The sequence below is a fragment of the Heterocephalus glaber genome, unplaced genomic scaffold (genome assembly GCF_053883595.1).
Source record: "Heterocephalus glaber isolate CG9 unplaced genomic scaffold, H.glaber_assembly_v1.0 deba00001429, whole genome shotgun sequence".
NCBI lineage: Eukaryota > Metazoa > Chordata > Mammalia > Rodentia > Bathyergidae > Heterocephalus > Heterocephalus glaber.
The window spans coordinates 25,138,948-25,157,333 of record NW_028258294.1 but is presented as its reverse complement, the minus strand read 5'-3'; the positions used below and the strand labels follow the sequence as shown (position 1 = coordinate 25,157,333).

General features: G+C 35.1%; 1 long non-coding RNA gene across 3 annotated transcripts in view; it reads right to left on the bottom strand.

Annotated features, from left to right (window-relative positions):
* LOC110344325 (uncharacterized) overlaps positions 1-18,386 on the bottom strand; it is a 377,838-nt gene that overhangs the window by 7,661 nt on the left and 351,791 nt on the right. For 2 of the 3 annotated variants that reach the window (XR_015451649.1, XR_015451648.1), the window contains one exon: positions 17,161-17,283. The exons of the other annotated variant lie outside the window; for it this stretch is intronic. This is a non-coding gene — a long non-coding RNA (uncharacterized LOC110344325). The remainder of the gene's footprint in view (positions 1-17,160; positions 17,284-18,386) is intronic. 3 annotated transcript variants of the gene reach the window in all.

Here is an 18,386-nt window from a genome sequence, read left to right as displayed (position 1 = left end):
TTCACTTCTACTCTATCTTCTCAAGCTCAGAACAATGTCCTTTAAGACCCCTGCAACAACTCTGTGGTGTGGATCCAGGTAATGGCTTGGCACAGCCAGGGGGTAGTGGTGTTGGCACCCACACAGCTCGCCTCCTCAGTGTTCTGGGGTGGTGGTGGTACAGTTGCCTAGGGGCTCACCTCATTGGCACTCTGGGGTGGTGGTATGGCAGCCCAAGAGGCTCACCTCCTCAGTGCTCTGGGGCCCTTTTTGATCATTTTTAAAATGATCAAATCTGGCAGTAATTCATTTGGCTTCTCTTGACTTCTCACTTCAACTCAGTACCACTTTCAGTCCAATAAGAAGGCAATTTCCATTAATAATGTCCATAATTTCACCTCCATCTGTTATATCACCCCCATGTTCATAGGCCTAGTTCAAACACCTACTACCTCTCACCTAAATGATGATAGAAAACCAATGCTTCTAAATGTTTTAGTTTTAGAATGATAAACAGAATTAATTTTTTCCCAAATATCACTAACTTTTAGACAGTATGATTTTTCTAAAGGGGGATAAATTATGCAACTTTTCCCAAACTTATTTTATTACACTTTGATTTTTTTTGTAGAGCATAAGTGATAAGTATAAAAAAACTGTTTGAGAAGTGCTGCTGTTATATATGACTCACCAACACCAGTATAATAGACTTTATTCTCATTTTTAACAAGGTAAATTTATGGCTCATAGACACAGCCATAGATCTCCATTCTTAAGGACCATAATCCCACATATCAACTGAAAAACTATTATTTTGGTCATTCAATAGAAAAAGCAGTAAGTAATTCTGAAATAAAATATTTTAATTTTAAGTATCTAGGATGGGAGCAGAGAGGAAAGAAATACACAAGTATGCACAACAGACCATAAATTATCAGCTTTCACTTGCTATGTGAAATTATTACCCCCTCAGTGATTAGTAAAATGTATTCAATGAAGTTCTGCCTATAATATAACAACTCAGTCACTTTGAAAGTGGAAAATACATTCAAGCGGATTATTATCAAATAACATATATAAGACAAATGAATTTTTAATGATAGTGATGAGTTATATAAAATCTATCTCATTGCAGGAAATTACAGAGATGGTAGGCATGCTGGTCAATTGCTTGTTATCAAGTTGAGTTTCTGTGTTTCTGGTAGAATCATCTGGATTGAAAAGAACTACACTTCTTAGGCTATATTCCTTTTTCAACTGGCTGGAAATATTGGCTAATGGGAGGAACTCATAGAATACCAGAGATGGTAGAAGAGAAGATGCCATAAAAATTTCCAGTCTCTTGTTCCACCTTGACTAGCATCATTAGTAGGTGTTTCCCCTAAGCCTGAAGATAGCCCCTTTTTCTATGGTCCTAGGTCCTTCTAATAGCCCCTTATTTGATAAAATTCTTACTAAATGTTCCTGCTTTTTGGGACTCAAGAAAGAAATTTCCTTCCACTGTCTTTTAAACCCTGGGTCAGTAATGCCCTTCTGCTGTTGTTGATCTCTGAATATCTCAGCTTTCCCTTAATTCTTTTCCTCCTGCACCTTACCAATTCTTTCTACTAAATCATCTCTGTATGAACACCCAAAGTACTATTTTCTTCTGACTAAATCATGACCAATATAATGGAAAATAGAGATGATATATTTTAGGATATTCATAGAGTCAATGACTCTACCATGATATTTTATCAGTAGTATTAATTCAGTGTGTCTAGGAATATTAAATTATTTTAAAACATCTAACAGAAGACTAGAAGATATTAGAGAATGAGGAGTGAAAAATCAGCAAAGATTGTCATTGAGTCAGGATGACCATTATTTGTATATTGATATGAATATGACAGGTACTAGTCTAAACTAAGCTCTCAAATATCAAAATAGAAAAAAATAAGCACATCTAGTAGTATGGTAAAAAATAAAAACAGAAGACAGAAAGGAAGTATGTCATATTAATTGAGTCAGAATGATGAAAATGGAATCCCACCTCCTTGGATTACTGATGTGGAACTTTACACAAGATTCTGAACTCTCTTGTGCTTTTGTTTTCTCATCTATAAAATAGACTATTAGTGGCAGAGGAGATGAACCTTGAAGGCCACCATATCACCAGCCCCAGTGCCCAGGAGCAGAGCTGCCCCCAGTGTAGAGAAGGAAACATTCCCGGCCACCATACTACCACCCCCAGTGCTCAGGAGGTGAACCACAGGGGCACCAGCAGCACACATGAAATGAGAAGACATGTAAACAAGTCTCAAAACCAGACTTCCAGATCACCTAAAGCAACCTCAAAGGGAAACGAGATGGAACAATCTGATACTCAACCACCTGGATGCCCTGAACAAAAGAGGATCTGGAAAAAATGAAATCAGAAATAATTTCTCAGATAACAGCAGAGATTGTCCCCATAGTGCAAGACATGATTAATAAATCTAGAAAGGACACAGATTAAAAAATAGAGGAGCTTGGCCAGGGATTTAGCCCAGTGGCAATGCGCCTGCCTCTCAAGTGCAAGGTCCTGAGTTCAATCCCCAGTGCCAAAAAGAAAAAAACAATTAGATGAGCTAAGGAACATGAAGGAATCCCAACATAGGAAACAAATGGAAGCCATAAAACAGATGCAAACAGATTTCCAGGAGATTAAAAACTCTATTGAAAGTTTATGCAGCAGAATGAGCCAATGTGAGGACAGAATTTCAGATATAGAAGACAGGATTGCAATTAGGGACCAGGAAAAGAAAAATTTCTTTAAAATAGTAAGGGACCACAAGAAATCAAACCAGCAGCTGCTAGACTATGCAAAGAAGAATAACATAAGACTGATTGGAGTCAATGAAGAAACAGGAGAGAGTGCAGATGACATAAAAAAACTGTTCACAGAAGAAATGGCAGAAAACTTCCCAATCAGGAGAAAAGAACTTCACATATAGATAAGTGAGGCATATACAACTCCAACTAGCCTTGATCAAAAAAAAAAAAAAAAAAAAAAACTACACATGGGCATATAATAGTTAAGATTCCAGAAACCCAACATAAGAACAAAATTCTACAAGCAGTTAGAGAAAAGAAACAAATCACATATAAAGGAAAGTCCATCAGAAGCACAGCATATTTCTCAATGCAAACCCTGAAGGTAAGAAGAGCCTGGAGTAAAATATTTCAAGCCCTAAAGGAAAACAGCCTCCAACCCAGATTGATGTACCCTGCAAAACTATCTTTCAACATTGATGCAGAAATAAGATACTTTCATGATAAAGACCACCTTAGGAACTTCATGAATAGCAAAAGAGCAGTCCAACAAATTTTAAACAATATCCTAGGAAAAGACAATGAGGATCACAACCCCAGGAAACACAGCAAAATGAATTCATCAGACTCAAAAAGAAATTAAATGCAAAGGGGGAGAATCTAACAAAAAGAAAAAGTCATGGCAATGATAAGTCAATATGTATCAGTTATAACTATCAATGTTAATGGTCTCAATTCACCAAAGAAATAGACTGACAAAATGGGTCAAGAAGCAAGATCCGACAATATTCTGCATACGAGAAACACACTTTATTCAAAAAGAAACTCATAGACTGAAAGTTAAAGGGTGAAAAACAATACTCCATACAAAAGGAAACTGAAAAAAAGCAGGAGAACATATCTTCTTTGCAGATCAAGTGGATTTCAAACCAACACTTATTAAAAGAGACAAAGAAGGACACTACATCCTTGTAAAGAGAACAATCCAAGAGGAACATATTACAATCATAAACATATATGCACAAAAACACCAGTGTCCCCAATTATATAAAACAAATACTAATGGACATGAAAAAATCAAATAAGCACTAACACAATAGTAGTGGAGGACCTCAATACCCTACTTTCACAAACAGATAGATCAACTAGACAAAGAATAAGCAAGGAAATACTACAACACATTCAAACTCTTGAACAAATGAACTCAACAGATGTTTACAGAGTGTTCCACCCAACAAAATCAAAATACACATTCTTCTCAGCTGCACATGGGTCATTCTCTAAAATTGAACACATACTCATTCATAGAACATGTTTAAGTAAGTGCAAAGGAACTGAAGTTATCCCCTCTATATTATCAGACCATAGCATGATGAAATTAGAGATCAATAGCAAAAGAAACTGTAAAAATTTCATAAGTACATGGAAATTGAACAACACACTTCAGAATAACCAATGGGTCACAAAGGAAATTAAAGAAGAAATCACACACTTCCTACAATTAAATGACAATGACAATACAACATATAGGAATATATGGGACATGATAAAATCACTCTTATGAGGGAAATGCATAGCAGAGAATATTCATATTAGGAAAACAGAGCAAACCCAATTAAACAACCCAATGCTGAACCTCAACCTTCTAGAAAACGAAGAGCAGGACAAACCCAAGCTCATACAAGGGTGAAAATCATAAACATCAGAGCAGAAATCAATGCAATGGAGACTAAGAGAACGATACAAAAAATCAAAGAAGTGAAGAGTTGGTTCTGCAACAGAATAAACAAAATTGACAAACCTTAGCCATCCTTATCAGAAAAAGGAAAGAAAAAGCCAAAATTCATGCAATTAGGAGTGAAAAGGATGAAATCTAGAGGATCATCAATACCTACTTGGAGAACCTATATGTCAATAGGTAGAAAATACAGAAGAAATGTACAGATTCCTAAATATGTATGAATTACCGAAGTTGAACAAAGACCTAAAAATTCTAAACGACCGAATATCAATCAATGAAATTGAAAACATAATTAAAAACTTACCAACAAAGAAATGTCTGGGTTCTGATGGCTTCACTGCTGAATTCTACAAGACATTTAGAGAGGATCTACTGATGCTACTGTTTAAACTCTTCAATGAAATTGAAAGGGAAGCAATACTCCCAAACTCATTCCTGGAAGCAAGCATCACCTTGATCCCCAAAGCAGAGAAAGACCCAACCAAAAAAGAAAACTATAGGTCAATCTCACTAAGGAACATAGATGCAAAAATCCTTACTAAGTTACTGGCAAATAGAAGGCAGAAGATCATCCAGCAGTTCACACACCCTGGCCAAGTGGGATTCATCCCAGGGATGCAGGGATGGTTCAACATACACAAATCAATCAATCAATGTAATATACCATATCAATAGAGCCAAGGACAAACACCATATGATCATCCCAATAGATGCAGAAAAAGCATTTGACCCGATCCAACATGCATTTATGATAAAAACCCTACAAAAAATTGGAACAGATGGTCTCTACCTCAATGTGATAAAAGCCATCTATGAAAAATCAACAGCCAATATCATACAAAATGGTCAAAAACTGAAATCCTTCACACTAAAATCAGGAACAAGACAAGGATGTCCACTATCACCACACTTGTTCATTATAGTTTTGGAAACATTAGCCACACTAATTAGACAAGAGAAAGAAATAAGGAATAAAGATAGGAAATGAAGAAGTCAAATTGTCATTATTTGCAGGTGACATGATACTGCATATTGAAGACTCCAAGAATTCCACCTTAAGTTTTCTAGACTTAACCAGATTCAGTAAGGTAGCTGGATACAAGGTCAACACACAAAAATCAATAGCTGTGCTCTACACAAACAATAGACTCACTGAAAGAGAAATAGGGCAAACTATTCCTTTCACAATAGCATCCAAAAAACTGAAATACCTAGGAATCAACCTAACAAAAGCAATCAAACACTTCTTCACTGAAAACTACAGCATCCTGAAGAGAGGGATTGAAGATGATATCAGAAAATGGAAAGACATCCCTTGCTCCTGGGTAGGTAGAATCAACATAGTGAAAGTGGCCATACTTCCAAAACTGCTATATAGATTCAATGCAAACCCAATTGAAATTCCAGGAGCATACTTCATGGACATTGAGAAAGCAATAAAAAAATTCATTTGGAACAAGAAGAGACCTAGAATATCAAAAGCAATTTTAGGCAACAGAGACATGGCAGGGGGTATCACAATCCCCAACTTGAAACTATACTACAAAGCTAATGTGATAAAAACAGCATGGTACTGGCAAAGAAACAGACCTGAGGACCAGTGGAACAGTTTCGAAGATGCAGAAACAACTCCAGACACACTCAGCCACTTCATCTTCCACAAAGGAGCCAAATACCGTCACTGCAGGAAAGATAGCCTCTTTAATAAATGGTGCCAGAAAAATTGGGTTTCAAATTGCCAAAGATTAAAACTAGACCTATTATACCTCACCATGCACTAAACTAAAATCAAAGTGGATTAAAGATCTAAACATTAAAACAGAAACTCTGAACCACCTGGAACAGCAGTGAGGTAGTGCACTTGACGACATTGGTGTAGGAAAATATTTTATGAACTAAACCTCAGTTGCCCGTGAAGTAGCACAATCAACAAGATCTCTTATTAAAAACCTGCTGCACAGCAAGAGAAACCACCAATAGTGTGAAGAGATTACAAACAATGTGAGGAAATTTTTTACCTGCCGTTCCTCAGAGAAAACTCTACTATCTAGAATCTATAAAGAACTTAAAAAAGTCAGACCTCCCAAAATTAAAGACTCTATCCAAAAATGGGCATCTGAAATTAACAGATATTTCTCAGACAAAGAAGTAGAAATGGCAAATAAACATATGAAAAAATGTTCAACATCACTGGTCATTCGAGAGATGCAAATGAAAACAATGCTGACATTCCACCTCACCACAGAAAGAATGGCTGCTATCATGAAATCAACCAATAACAAATGCTGGCAGGGCTGTGGGGATAAAGGAACACTGTTCTACTGCTGGGAGGAGTGTAGACTGGTACAACCAGTATGGAAATCAGTATGGAGATACCTCAGAGAAATCAGATTGGAAGTCCTATTTGACCCAGCTATTCCTCTGCTGGGTTATCTTCCCCAAAGAATTAAAAGGATCATACCACTGTGATATATGTGTGCCCATGTTCATAGCAGCACAATTCATGATAGCTAAAACATGGAAGCAGCCCAAATGCCTATCAACTGGAGACTGGATAAAGAAAATGTGGTTTTTTTTTTTTAAATGGAGTAGTGCTCAGCCACAAAAAAATGAGAATTTAGAGACATTTATAGCTAAATGGATGCACATTGAGGTGATACTCTTAAGCAAAATAAATAGGACACACATGTGTGAATATTGAATAGTTTCTCTAGTGTGAGAAACTGAAAGTGTAAATAAGGTCTAAAAGGTATAATGGGATAATGTGAAAATAATAATGTGAAATAGGAAGAAAAGGAGCAAAGTGGAAGGGGAAGTGGGAGGGGTAGGGGAAAGAAAAGATGGGAATGGATTTAATATAAGAAAATTAAAAAATGGAAACAAAGCCTTTGTAAATAGGGAGGTATGGAGGGGTTGAAGGGAGGGCAGGGGAAGAAGGAGAAATAAGAACCAAGGTAGATTATGTAAAGGTGCAAATTTCCAATGATGAATGTCATTATATTCTATACCTAAAATGTACCAATAAATTTAATTTAAAAAATAGACTATTAACAAGAAAAAAATAGACTATTAGTGTCCACTTAAGAAAGTTGATGTCAGAATTACATTAATTCATCAATATAACATTATACAACATATTTGGTCCAGAGCAATAGCCAAATTACTGTCCTGTTTTATCATTATCATTTTATTGGTTATTCGTGTTGTTAATTCTATTTTATAGAGCTAGAGAGAGTTAAGACTCACATTCAGCTTCATAAAGAGAAGTATTTCTGTGTGAATCAGAGGTACATGTAATAGGTATCTTTTGCTCTAATATTCTTGAGAGGTGAAAACTGCCTTTATGAAACATGAAGACTTGTATAATTTTACATAGAAATTCTTAGCAAGTTTGTTTCATATTGTGAAAAGGAGGAGGAGATGGGTATACTTTTCCTTTAAATTCAGAGAAAGGTTGAAGCATAGTTGTGAGACCTTAGGAAATATAAAAAGGATTCTTGTTCACTCTGAGAGTCATTAAAATTGTTCACCTAATATTTTCAGCTTTTCCATTATGTTCTGACCACCTGGTTATTGGATGGCTATATGTAACTTTGGCAATTGATTTTTGAGAGGAAAATATGTCACCTGAGGATAAGACCAGAAACTTTCTTCCCTGTGCCATACATACTCTTTTTCCCTCCTTTTCCAGTCACCAGTATTGGAAATAGTTGTTACTGTGTCTGAATCCCTGTGTGACCATGATGGGTAGAAATGTAGCATGAAGAAGATATAAATTTTGTTGTGATAATCCACTGACATTTGCAGGTTATTTATTACCAGATCATTACCTAATCAGTCTTGTTTTCTAAACTTGAGATCTCAAACAAAAGGCAAGAAATACAAGTGGAGATTATCATTATAAAACCATAGTAGATTCATCCCACCTATATGCTTACACACTGGGCAGGCTTCTGAAAAGACAGATCTCAGGAGGTTAAGTGAATGGCATTAGGAAAACAAAAGTCTCAGTATCTGGTGCCTTGGAGAAAGAAAATGAAATATGGTAAAATGGTCCCGGAGAAAGAAAAACAAAGGGCAAGTCATACTTATATTATGGATATAACTAGGAAGAGCACTCTAGTCCAGAAAAACAGGCATGAAGAAGTGGAGCAAGAGGAGTTCACTGGTAAATTCTAACAAACATTTAAGAAGTTATATCAATGCTTTACAATCTTTCCAGCAGAAGCAAAAGGAATACTTCCACATGCATTCTAGGAAGTCGACATAACTGTAATATTAAAACCAAACAAGAAAAGAAAACTACAAACCAATATTTCTCATGAACATAGATGTAAAACTCTTCAACAAAATATTAGGTAATTAAACCTAACAATGTATAGAAAGAACTACACACCACCACCAAGTGGGCTTTATCCCAGATTTGTAAGTTTGGTTCAATGTTCAAAAATCAATGAATATAATCTATCTTATCAACTGATGCAGAAGAAATGCCTGATGAAATTCAATATCATTCAAAATAAAAAACCAAGTAACTAGGAACTAAGGGAATTTTCACAACTTAATAAAAAAGAATCTACAAATCTACAGCTAACATCATACTTAATGACAAGAAACTAGAAGATTTCTCCCTATGATCAAGAATAAGCAAGGATGTCCACTATCGTCACTCATTTTCAACATCATAGAAGTGCTAAAAAATGCAATTAAGACAAGAAAAAGAAATAAATATATCCAAATCAGGAAGGAAAAAAACTGTCTTGTTCACAGATGACATGATTGTCTATAGAGAAAATCTGAAAGAATTAACTAGTAGATTTAAAAGATAAAAGTGAAAAACAAAACATAAAACTTTAGAAGAACATTCATAAAAACATCTTCATAGTTAATAGGTATAAAATTAATACCTATACAAAATATTAATACAAAATATAAAGTGATGAATATGCCTGTGTTACTTTTAAATAACATTTGATTGGCAAAAGGCATCATAAACAACCTATAAAAATAAGACACATCCTAGAAGAAAATATTTGTAATACATATAATTTACAGAAAAAAAGTACACAGAATATATAAAATATGTGTGTGCCTGTATTTATAGACCACTAGAAATCAAATTAAAAATTAAAAGACAAATTGATTCTTTGAAACAAGGTAGAAGATATACATATATGCTTGCAGAAAATAATAAAAAGCACTGAAAAGATGTTTGAATTAACTGGACTTCAGCAAAATTTAAGAAAAAAGCAAAAACAAAACAAAAGAAAAAAAAAACACTGAGCACCAAGTATTGACAAGAATGTAAGGAAATGTTACTTATCATGCATTACTGGTAACCCAAACAATTTATTAAAATCCCTGTGAAATATGTAACCATACCCCAAGATGATTGTAAATTACATGAACTGAAAACATTTACAAATAAAAATTTTTTAAATTAAAAAAATTTTAAAATACCTTTGAAGAGCAATATTACAACATGTAGTAAAATTTCACGGTGAAGTACATACATATGGACCCACAAAAGACATATGAAAGAATATTTACTATTCACAAAAATGAAAAAGTTGAGGAACGGATAAATAAACTGTAATTTATTTAGACAGTGGGTTATTACACCATATTTAAATATGTTCTTTTCAAAAAATTTGAAAATATATTATTTTTTTAAATAAGCAACCAGGGAATGAAAGCTATAATTTATACAGGTTGAGTATTCCTTATCTAAAATGCTAGGGACCATAAGTGATTCAGGACTTGGGATTTGTATAGATTTTGAAATATTTATATAATGAGATATCCTTGAGATGGAATTAAAATCTAAATACAAAATTAATCTATGTTTCATATATAGAGAGAGCACAAAGGTAATTTTGTACAATATTTTAAATATGGTTGCATTTAGACTGTGACCCATTACATGAGGTCAGATATGAAACTTTCTACTTGTGGCATCATGTTAAAATTCAAAAAGTTTTAGATTGATTTTGGAGCATTTCAGATTTCAGATTTTTGAAAGGGAATGCTCAACATTGATACACACCTACAAAGGGCTAAAGTAAAAAAACACAGCAACAAAATCAAACACTGGCAAGGACGTAGAGAAATTCATACATTGCTGGTGGGAATGTAAAACAGTACAACTAGTCTGAAAGAGTTTGGCAGCCTATTATTCAGTTTTAAGCACTTAGCCAAGAAAGGGGAAATTTACGTTCATCGAAAAACCTGTATGTAAATGTCAGCTTTATTCATAACAGCCCCAAGTTAAAAACAACACAGATGTCCACCAATGGGTGAAAGGCTAACAAAACGGCCGTACACACATACTTACTTGATACTGCTGAGTATTCTGAAAGTAAACTTTAAGAAATTCATGAGGTTTTTCCTCAAAAGGCTGCAATGTTCACAAAAATTAATCCAAAAGACACTCATTAGACAAAATATCCTTTCATTAGATGGATCAAGATTGTTATGGGGAAAAACATTTAGAATTTACAGATACAACAGAAAGCAGTGTCTTGTCACAAAAGCAAATACTATGAATGTGCACTGTGAATAGTCAATATATCTCCTTGATCTCTTTTATTATACTTGTAGCAATGGTAACAGTTCAAAGAAAGAACAGAGCACTAGATCTGACTAGTTGAAATCCACTCAATGTAAATAAGTTGAAAATTTAGCTCTGTCACTTGTCTCAATGAGTTCTACCCTCTTTTTCCATTTTCTCCATGTCCTTAAATCTCAGCTCTATCTTCAGTGAGGAATTCCTTTCCTTAGTCAAAGAGTGAGAAGATGTTACTGCACAAAAGAAAGTGATTATAGATCTCTTGAAAACATTAAAATGACAAGGCTCTAAATTCATCTGTTGACAAATGAAAATGTTTTGTTTGTTAAGAAATGTTTCAGAATTGGGCTTTCCACACTGAAGAAACTCATAAAGAAAAATAAATCAGTTCTATAATAAAATATCCATGAAAACTCTATCCAAAACTATCCTGAGATTTGCTAATCAGCAACTCAAAATAAAATTTGAAAAACAGATGCAAGGTTAAATCCACAAGATAGGAAATATTAATCCAGAATATTAATAGCCAATGGAAAAGACTAATATGTCAATGGTTCTCGGATCAAAACTTATTTTCCACTTTTCCCTATTCCCCTCCCCCTAACCCAGTGACTGCCTAAATGTCTGGATAATGTATAAGCAAATGAATCCCAGAATGTTAACAAACTGGAACAAACTCTGGAAACCATTTGTTCCACAATGAATCCAAAAAGCAATTAAAGTACAGCATCTACTGTCCAGACACTTATAAAATTATGGACAGAAGAAAGCACATATGAAAACGTTTCTAATATTTTAATGCACACTAATTCAGAGCCCATATGAAATGGCAGACTGAAGTCATCAACTACAGTAGCTTTGCAACAGTTGCAGGAAAGCCGTACACAAGGTCACTGCTGAGACAAGGCCAGGCATAACCATTCTCCAGCCAGCTGCAAGGAGCAAAACAAAGCTTGGATATAGATCAAGCCATTTCATCTCTTTCCTCAGTTTCATGACCTTCTAGTAGACCTTCTACTTCATGCCCAGACATCCCTTTATAAAGCTGTTCAGCCCACCATACCAGCAGTTAGTATGGAGAGAAATCACATGCAGGCAAAGAAACTTACAAATACCAGGTGGGAGCAGTGACTGGATTTTATGATGCTAAAGCTAACCACTGGTAGTCCCAAGACAGAAAGGCCAGATGTAGGAGTACTTAAGGTTTATAGAAGGAATAATAGAGGAGAGGACTAAACCTTAACCCTTTATTAGGTGGTTGGGTAAGGCTGGACAGAGCTAGACAGAGAGGGGATGCTTTCTAAAGTTCTTATTGGCTATGCCATTGCAAAAGTTGTGTAAAAAGACTTCAAAATGTGACAATATTTATTTCTGTATCTGGGACAGAAAGTGTCCTACAGAACGTAGTTTGGGATACAAGAGGAGAATCACAGAGAAACTACATCTCTCTGGGAAAGCCTACATCTCTCTGGGAAAATCCCTTTGGAAATAGGAGAGAAGAATGCAAAATGTTCAACTGACTATTCAGTGGTTGGATCTTGGGATTTATAGGTGAAATAAAGATATTTGATACAGCTCATTTATTCTATCAGTGAATGTTTACTAAGCATCTGCCATGCTCCAGACACACTCTGTGCTGGTGCTGGAAATGTGACGACTCCAGCAAAGCTTCTGTCCTTGTGGCAGTTGGAATCTGAGAGAAAAAGATGAACATTAAACCAATAATTATATACTTGCTTATTAACAGATGGGCCAAGTCTAGCTGGAAAACTTGAAGGTAAGAAAAAATAAGCCTGAGAGAGAAAATGACTTTCCAAAGGTCAGTCAGAGAAATGAGTTAGTACAGCATATTGTTAGAAGCATATTCAATGGAGCAAGATGTGATCTAGGTTCAAGTCTTGGCTCTACTTTGCAAGAGTTATGGAATATCAGGAAAGAAACCTAACTTATTTTAGTGTCTGTTTAACAGAAAAATACCAATATACCTGGGTTTTGTAATCATTAGATATAATCATTAGATGAAGTAAAACACATGTAGTGCATTTAGCACTCAATAAATGTTACTTGTCATCCTATCATTGGTATTGACAGTACTATTGTTCTATTTTCTTAATAGCAAATCCAAATATTTTATCTCCCCACTCCACAGCTTTGATATCATGGGTTTTTTTCCCCTTTCTTCATTACAACAACAACAAAGTTTCCTAGAAAGTAGGTCAGATTTTTATCTAACTCTCATTACTGTAGCTTTTTAATGAAAGGAGGGGGCACAGGAAGTCTTTTAACAGTTCTGGGTCCCCATCCAAGCTTCCAAAATGGTGACAAAATATTTTCCTGAGGGTTTATTTAATTTTGTCCCCAAGCTTATTCATAATTTTGACCATCTGGTCCTGGAGGCTTCTATGTTTTTAATACTTCCACTTTGAGTATTTTGCTTTTTAACCTATTCTAAGATGAGTCGCCCCCTTTAAACCACCCCCTCTCTCTTGACAAAACCTTGATTTATTTTCCTTGAGAAGATTTCTCAGAAGGACAAGTTTACAGAATCCTGAAATTTTGATAAATTCAGGACAAAAAGATAGAGGTATCTCAATCCATTTGAAAGGTCACAGAAAAATAGAATTTTGCACTTGATATTTTTCCAAGACCACTCTAAGGGTATGCATTATTATAAATATTAATAGCATTTCATTTCTCACAATTTTTCCTTGTATGTAAATAGGGAAGGGTTTAGGGGTGAAGGGCACACAGGTAATGGGGAAAAAATAAGAACCAAGATACATCATGTACAGGTACAAACACCCAAAGATAAATGTAAATGATTGTATACCTAAAATGTACTAACAAAAGAATTTAAGAAAAAAAATATTAATAGCATTTCATAAAAGAAAGACTTTTCCACAAAGTTTTGGAAAAATCAATTTTGTCAATGATGGTCAGATAGTTCTTCTAAGATAGTTCCTTTAAGCCATCTGTTCTCATGGCTAAACAAAGTGACATGACATGACGTGATGTGATCAGAGGATTCACCAGAATTCTGCCTGCTCTAAAACAACCCCTCTATCAGCCTGGTCACCTGAATCTTCATCATTCAGTATCTTCCTTATTTTTGTCCATTAAGTTTATTGGTTCATTTTAGGTATACAATACAGTTACATTCATCATTGGGATCTTGTACCTTTACATGATGCATCTTGGTTCTTATTTTTTCCCCATTTCCCTGCCCTCCCTTCAACCCCTCCATCCCTCCCTATTTACAAAGATTTTGTTTCCATTTTTTCCTTCTCTCATATTTTTCCTTTTCCCTTCTTTCATTTCCCCTACCCCTCCCACTTCCCTACTCCTTTAGACCTTTTCTTCCTATTTCACAATATCAATTATACATTTTGATCCTTATTTACACAAGGTAAACACTCAAAAATCAATTGCCTTCTTGTACACAAATAACAGACTCATTGAGAAATGGGAAACAATCCCTTTCACAATAGTATCCCCCCCGAATGAAATATCTAGGAATCAATCTAACAAAGGAAGCAGAAGACCCGCACCTTGAGAACTACAACACTCTGAAAAAAGAGATCAAACAGGATATAAGAAAATGGAAAGACTTTCCTTGTTCTTGGGTAGGAAGACCCAATATAGTGAAAATGGCCATACTTCCAAAACTGCTATACAGATTCAATGCAATCCCTATTGAAATCCCAACAGTATATTTCACAGAATTAGAGAAAACAATCCAAAACTTCATTTGGAACCAGTATCTTTCTTTCAGGCTGGGGAAACTGTGTCTAGGAAATCTACTTCCTAAAGAAAAAACTCAAGTCTCTATAAAGCTAGGTCATTTTTTTCCTGACTCACAGACTCACATAGCTGGGAGTAGGGCTCTCAGGAACTAACATATAGGACAGATGTGACTTTAAGGAGAAGGATGGAAAAGTGACCCCTTCTTGGATCCCCCAGTCTTCTGTGTTCATCTCCACCTGACCTTCACCTCTGCTGTCAGTGTTTCCATTCAGCTGTATGTCTCAATCACATGAGGCTATAAATCCACAGAAGTTAGGCTTAAAAACTCAGCCACCATTGTTATTTGGACATTAAAACTCAGGTTCTTAGTTCCGAAGACTGACCGTACTACATCTGCCACAGTACCTGCAGCCACATTGGCTCAAACAGGCTCTCTGGTTTTGGGGTTTACCTTTGGCTTTTGGCTACTGAAGATTTCTTTACTTTTTGAAGAGCTCAGCCATATACTTAAAATAACGTCATGTTTTTTTTTGGTACCAGTGATTGAACTTGGGACCTTGTGCTTGGAAGGCAGATGGCGAAACAAATGAGCTAAATCCCCAGCCCAATAACATCTCATTTTTATCATAGCTTTACTATGTATTCTGCAATAAGAGTTTTCAATTATCTCCTGGAAATCTAAATCTTATATAAATATGGGAGAAAACAATAAGCTGCTCCATTTTGTGAAAACAAAAGATTTGTCCAATATCATAAACTAGTAAAGCAAGGTTAGAGTATAGGTCTTCTGGCTCCAAATCCTGTTCTTTTACACTGTATGTAGGAACCCATATCTTTTTTTTCCTCCCATATCTCTTTACATGAGCTTAGTAAAGCAGAGAAGCACTGAGCAGCATATTAGAAACCAGAGGGTCAAGGTTCTTTCCAGTAAATTTACCACTTGTATGATGTTGAGCAAATGTTATTACTTCTCACAGTATTAGTTTCAATTATTGGTCAAATAGGAGACATATGCATTCTTACTGCCAATCTGTAGGTTAGGATGTCCATAAATGAAAGGGTAAAGTTTTTATAAAATGTTTAGAAAGAAAAGTCTGTTATCCTGTAAAAGGATGTCTCATGTAGATGTAGATGATGCAATGGATATGTTGATCCTAGATATTTTTATTTAGAGCCAACCCTTCATTTTCCTTGTCATCTTTCATCATCAAGATTTCTAGTCCCCATATAGTCCTTTCCATCTCCTTCTTTAGAGTCTCCTTTGATATTTTCATCCCTAGTTTTTCTTCTATCAACTATTCAGACATTTATTAAAATCCATCTGGGGATACAGAACATTCATAGATCATGAGATGAAGTTTGTAATGACAGGGAAATAAATAATAAGTAAGATGAAGAAATCTGGTGAAAAGATCAAGGGGAAAAAAATAAAACCTAAAGGTAAGGGAAAAGATTATGAAAATGTGGACTAGAAAACAAACAAAAAAGAATGGGCTACTAGCTCAAGAACACCACATAAAGTTTTATATGTTGCTTCTTGTACCCTAAATTGAAACTTAAAATATATTGAAATCTTCAAGACAGCCTGCCCTCCTGCTGCTTTGGTGATTGAATATATATGACCTTGACCGCCAAGGAAGCCTCAGAACAAGAAATCTATGTACATAGATTAATCACTCTTTCACTGGCAAATTTCTAGTTTACTATTATTTTTCTTTGGTATAAATAATACTTTAATAAGTGTCACTATAAATATCTAGTTTTTTTAAAACAACTGTCTTAAAGCAGAATTGCTAAATCAAATGGTTTTACACATTCTCAAGTATTCTGATACATACTGACAAGTTGACCTCCAGAAAGGTTATATTTAAATTATACTCACACTAAACATACAAGAGTTCCTGTTTTCTCATTCTTGTGCCAACATCCAATATTGCTTTCTACTTTTTGGTAATATAACAAGTAAAAATGGCATGTTCTATTTAGGTGAATTTTTCTTACCAATATATTAAAATATTTAAGTATTTTCATTTTTATGCTTCTTTTGTTAACCATTTTTCATGTCTTTCTCAGTCACTGAGTCTCTCTGAAGCTCAATTTCCACAGTTATGAAATGGCATTAATAGATTCCACATCTCACCACTAAAGTATGATTAATGACAATGACAGCACTTTAATGGCACAATAAGAGAGGATTTGTTTATTAATTTAACAAGTATTTACTGAACACCTGCTATGGACTGAGCTGTGTGCTGTTTAGTGGAAGGATGCAAAATAAATATAAACAATGTATGCTTATCCATATATATTGGTGCGAATGAAATAATTTTGGTACCTAGAGATGGTCGAAGGATCAAGGATCTGCATCTTAGGAGCAAAGCCATCTTTCTGACCCTCCATTCCACTACTGTTTCTCAGGTTGACCTTGTTGATTACATGTTGCCATAATGTCTAGTAGCTGTACTTTGGGGAGGGGGATAAAAATATCAGCCAAAACATTATGGATCTTCATATCTTCCTTCGTACCTCCAAAATAATCATGCATTTCAGAGCTACTGTTCTTGTTGCTCATCAGACAATAAGTATTAGGTGCAGTTCCCATCTACTGGGAAATTATTATGCCTAATGAAACAAACTAACTGATCCTGTAGTCAGCAGACACTGTACTCGAAAAGCTCAAAGGATCACAGTGGAAACTCCATTCAATAAGAGATGCTAAACACCTCAGTCAGAGTGGGGATAGGTATAAGGTAATTCTTCTGTCAGAGTTTTCTAGTCCTTAGTTTACCATTGCTAAGTGGCTGTGATTGGAAAGGCACCTCCTTCTCCCTCTCCCTTTCCCCCAACCCACTCTGTCTCTTGCCTGGGTGTTATTCCATCATAGTATTTTTAAAGTCTATTTTGGAGAAATGCAAATAGCCACTATTTTAATCTCATAGTAAATGGATATTTTCTTCTTCAGTAGTAACAAGACTGTCATTTTCCAGCATCAGGTTGGATTAAATTTTCTAAATAATAACCCTTTCTTATGCTTTTGAGGACAAATTCAAAAGCTGAAGTAACAGAATAAACACAAAAGTAATGAGTGTGAATTTGTCTCCTTTTGATAGTACTCCCTTTCCTGAAGAAATGAATATATCAATTCATAGCTATTCCTTTGCTTGATGGGCCCTTGAAAAGAATACTCACCCTCAAAATGGACCTAGTCATTACCATAGTCTCCCTGATACAACCTGTCAAAAGACACCCAGCAGTAGACATCAAAGCTATGCATTATAGAAAACACTAGGGGGTCAGGAGAATGGAGTTCAAGTCTCAGGTCTACCAATTAGTACCTATCAGGGACCTTACTCCAGATCTCTAAGTCTTCAATTGTTTTAACTGTAAAAGAATTTAAGGACTTAAGGGATTTCTAAATTTTTTGTACTCTGATTTTTCCTCAGATTGTATAAACCTTTCACCTTTTCCAAAATTTTCTTCAACATTTAAAAACTATATTCCTTGCACTATAATACATATGAAGTACTATAAAGCTTAGTCTATTTCTTTATTGATGAAATA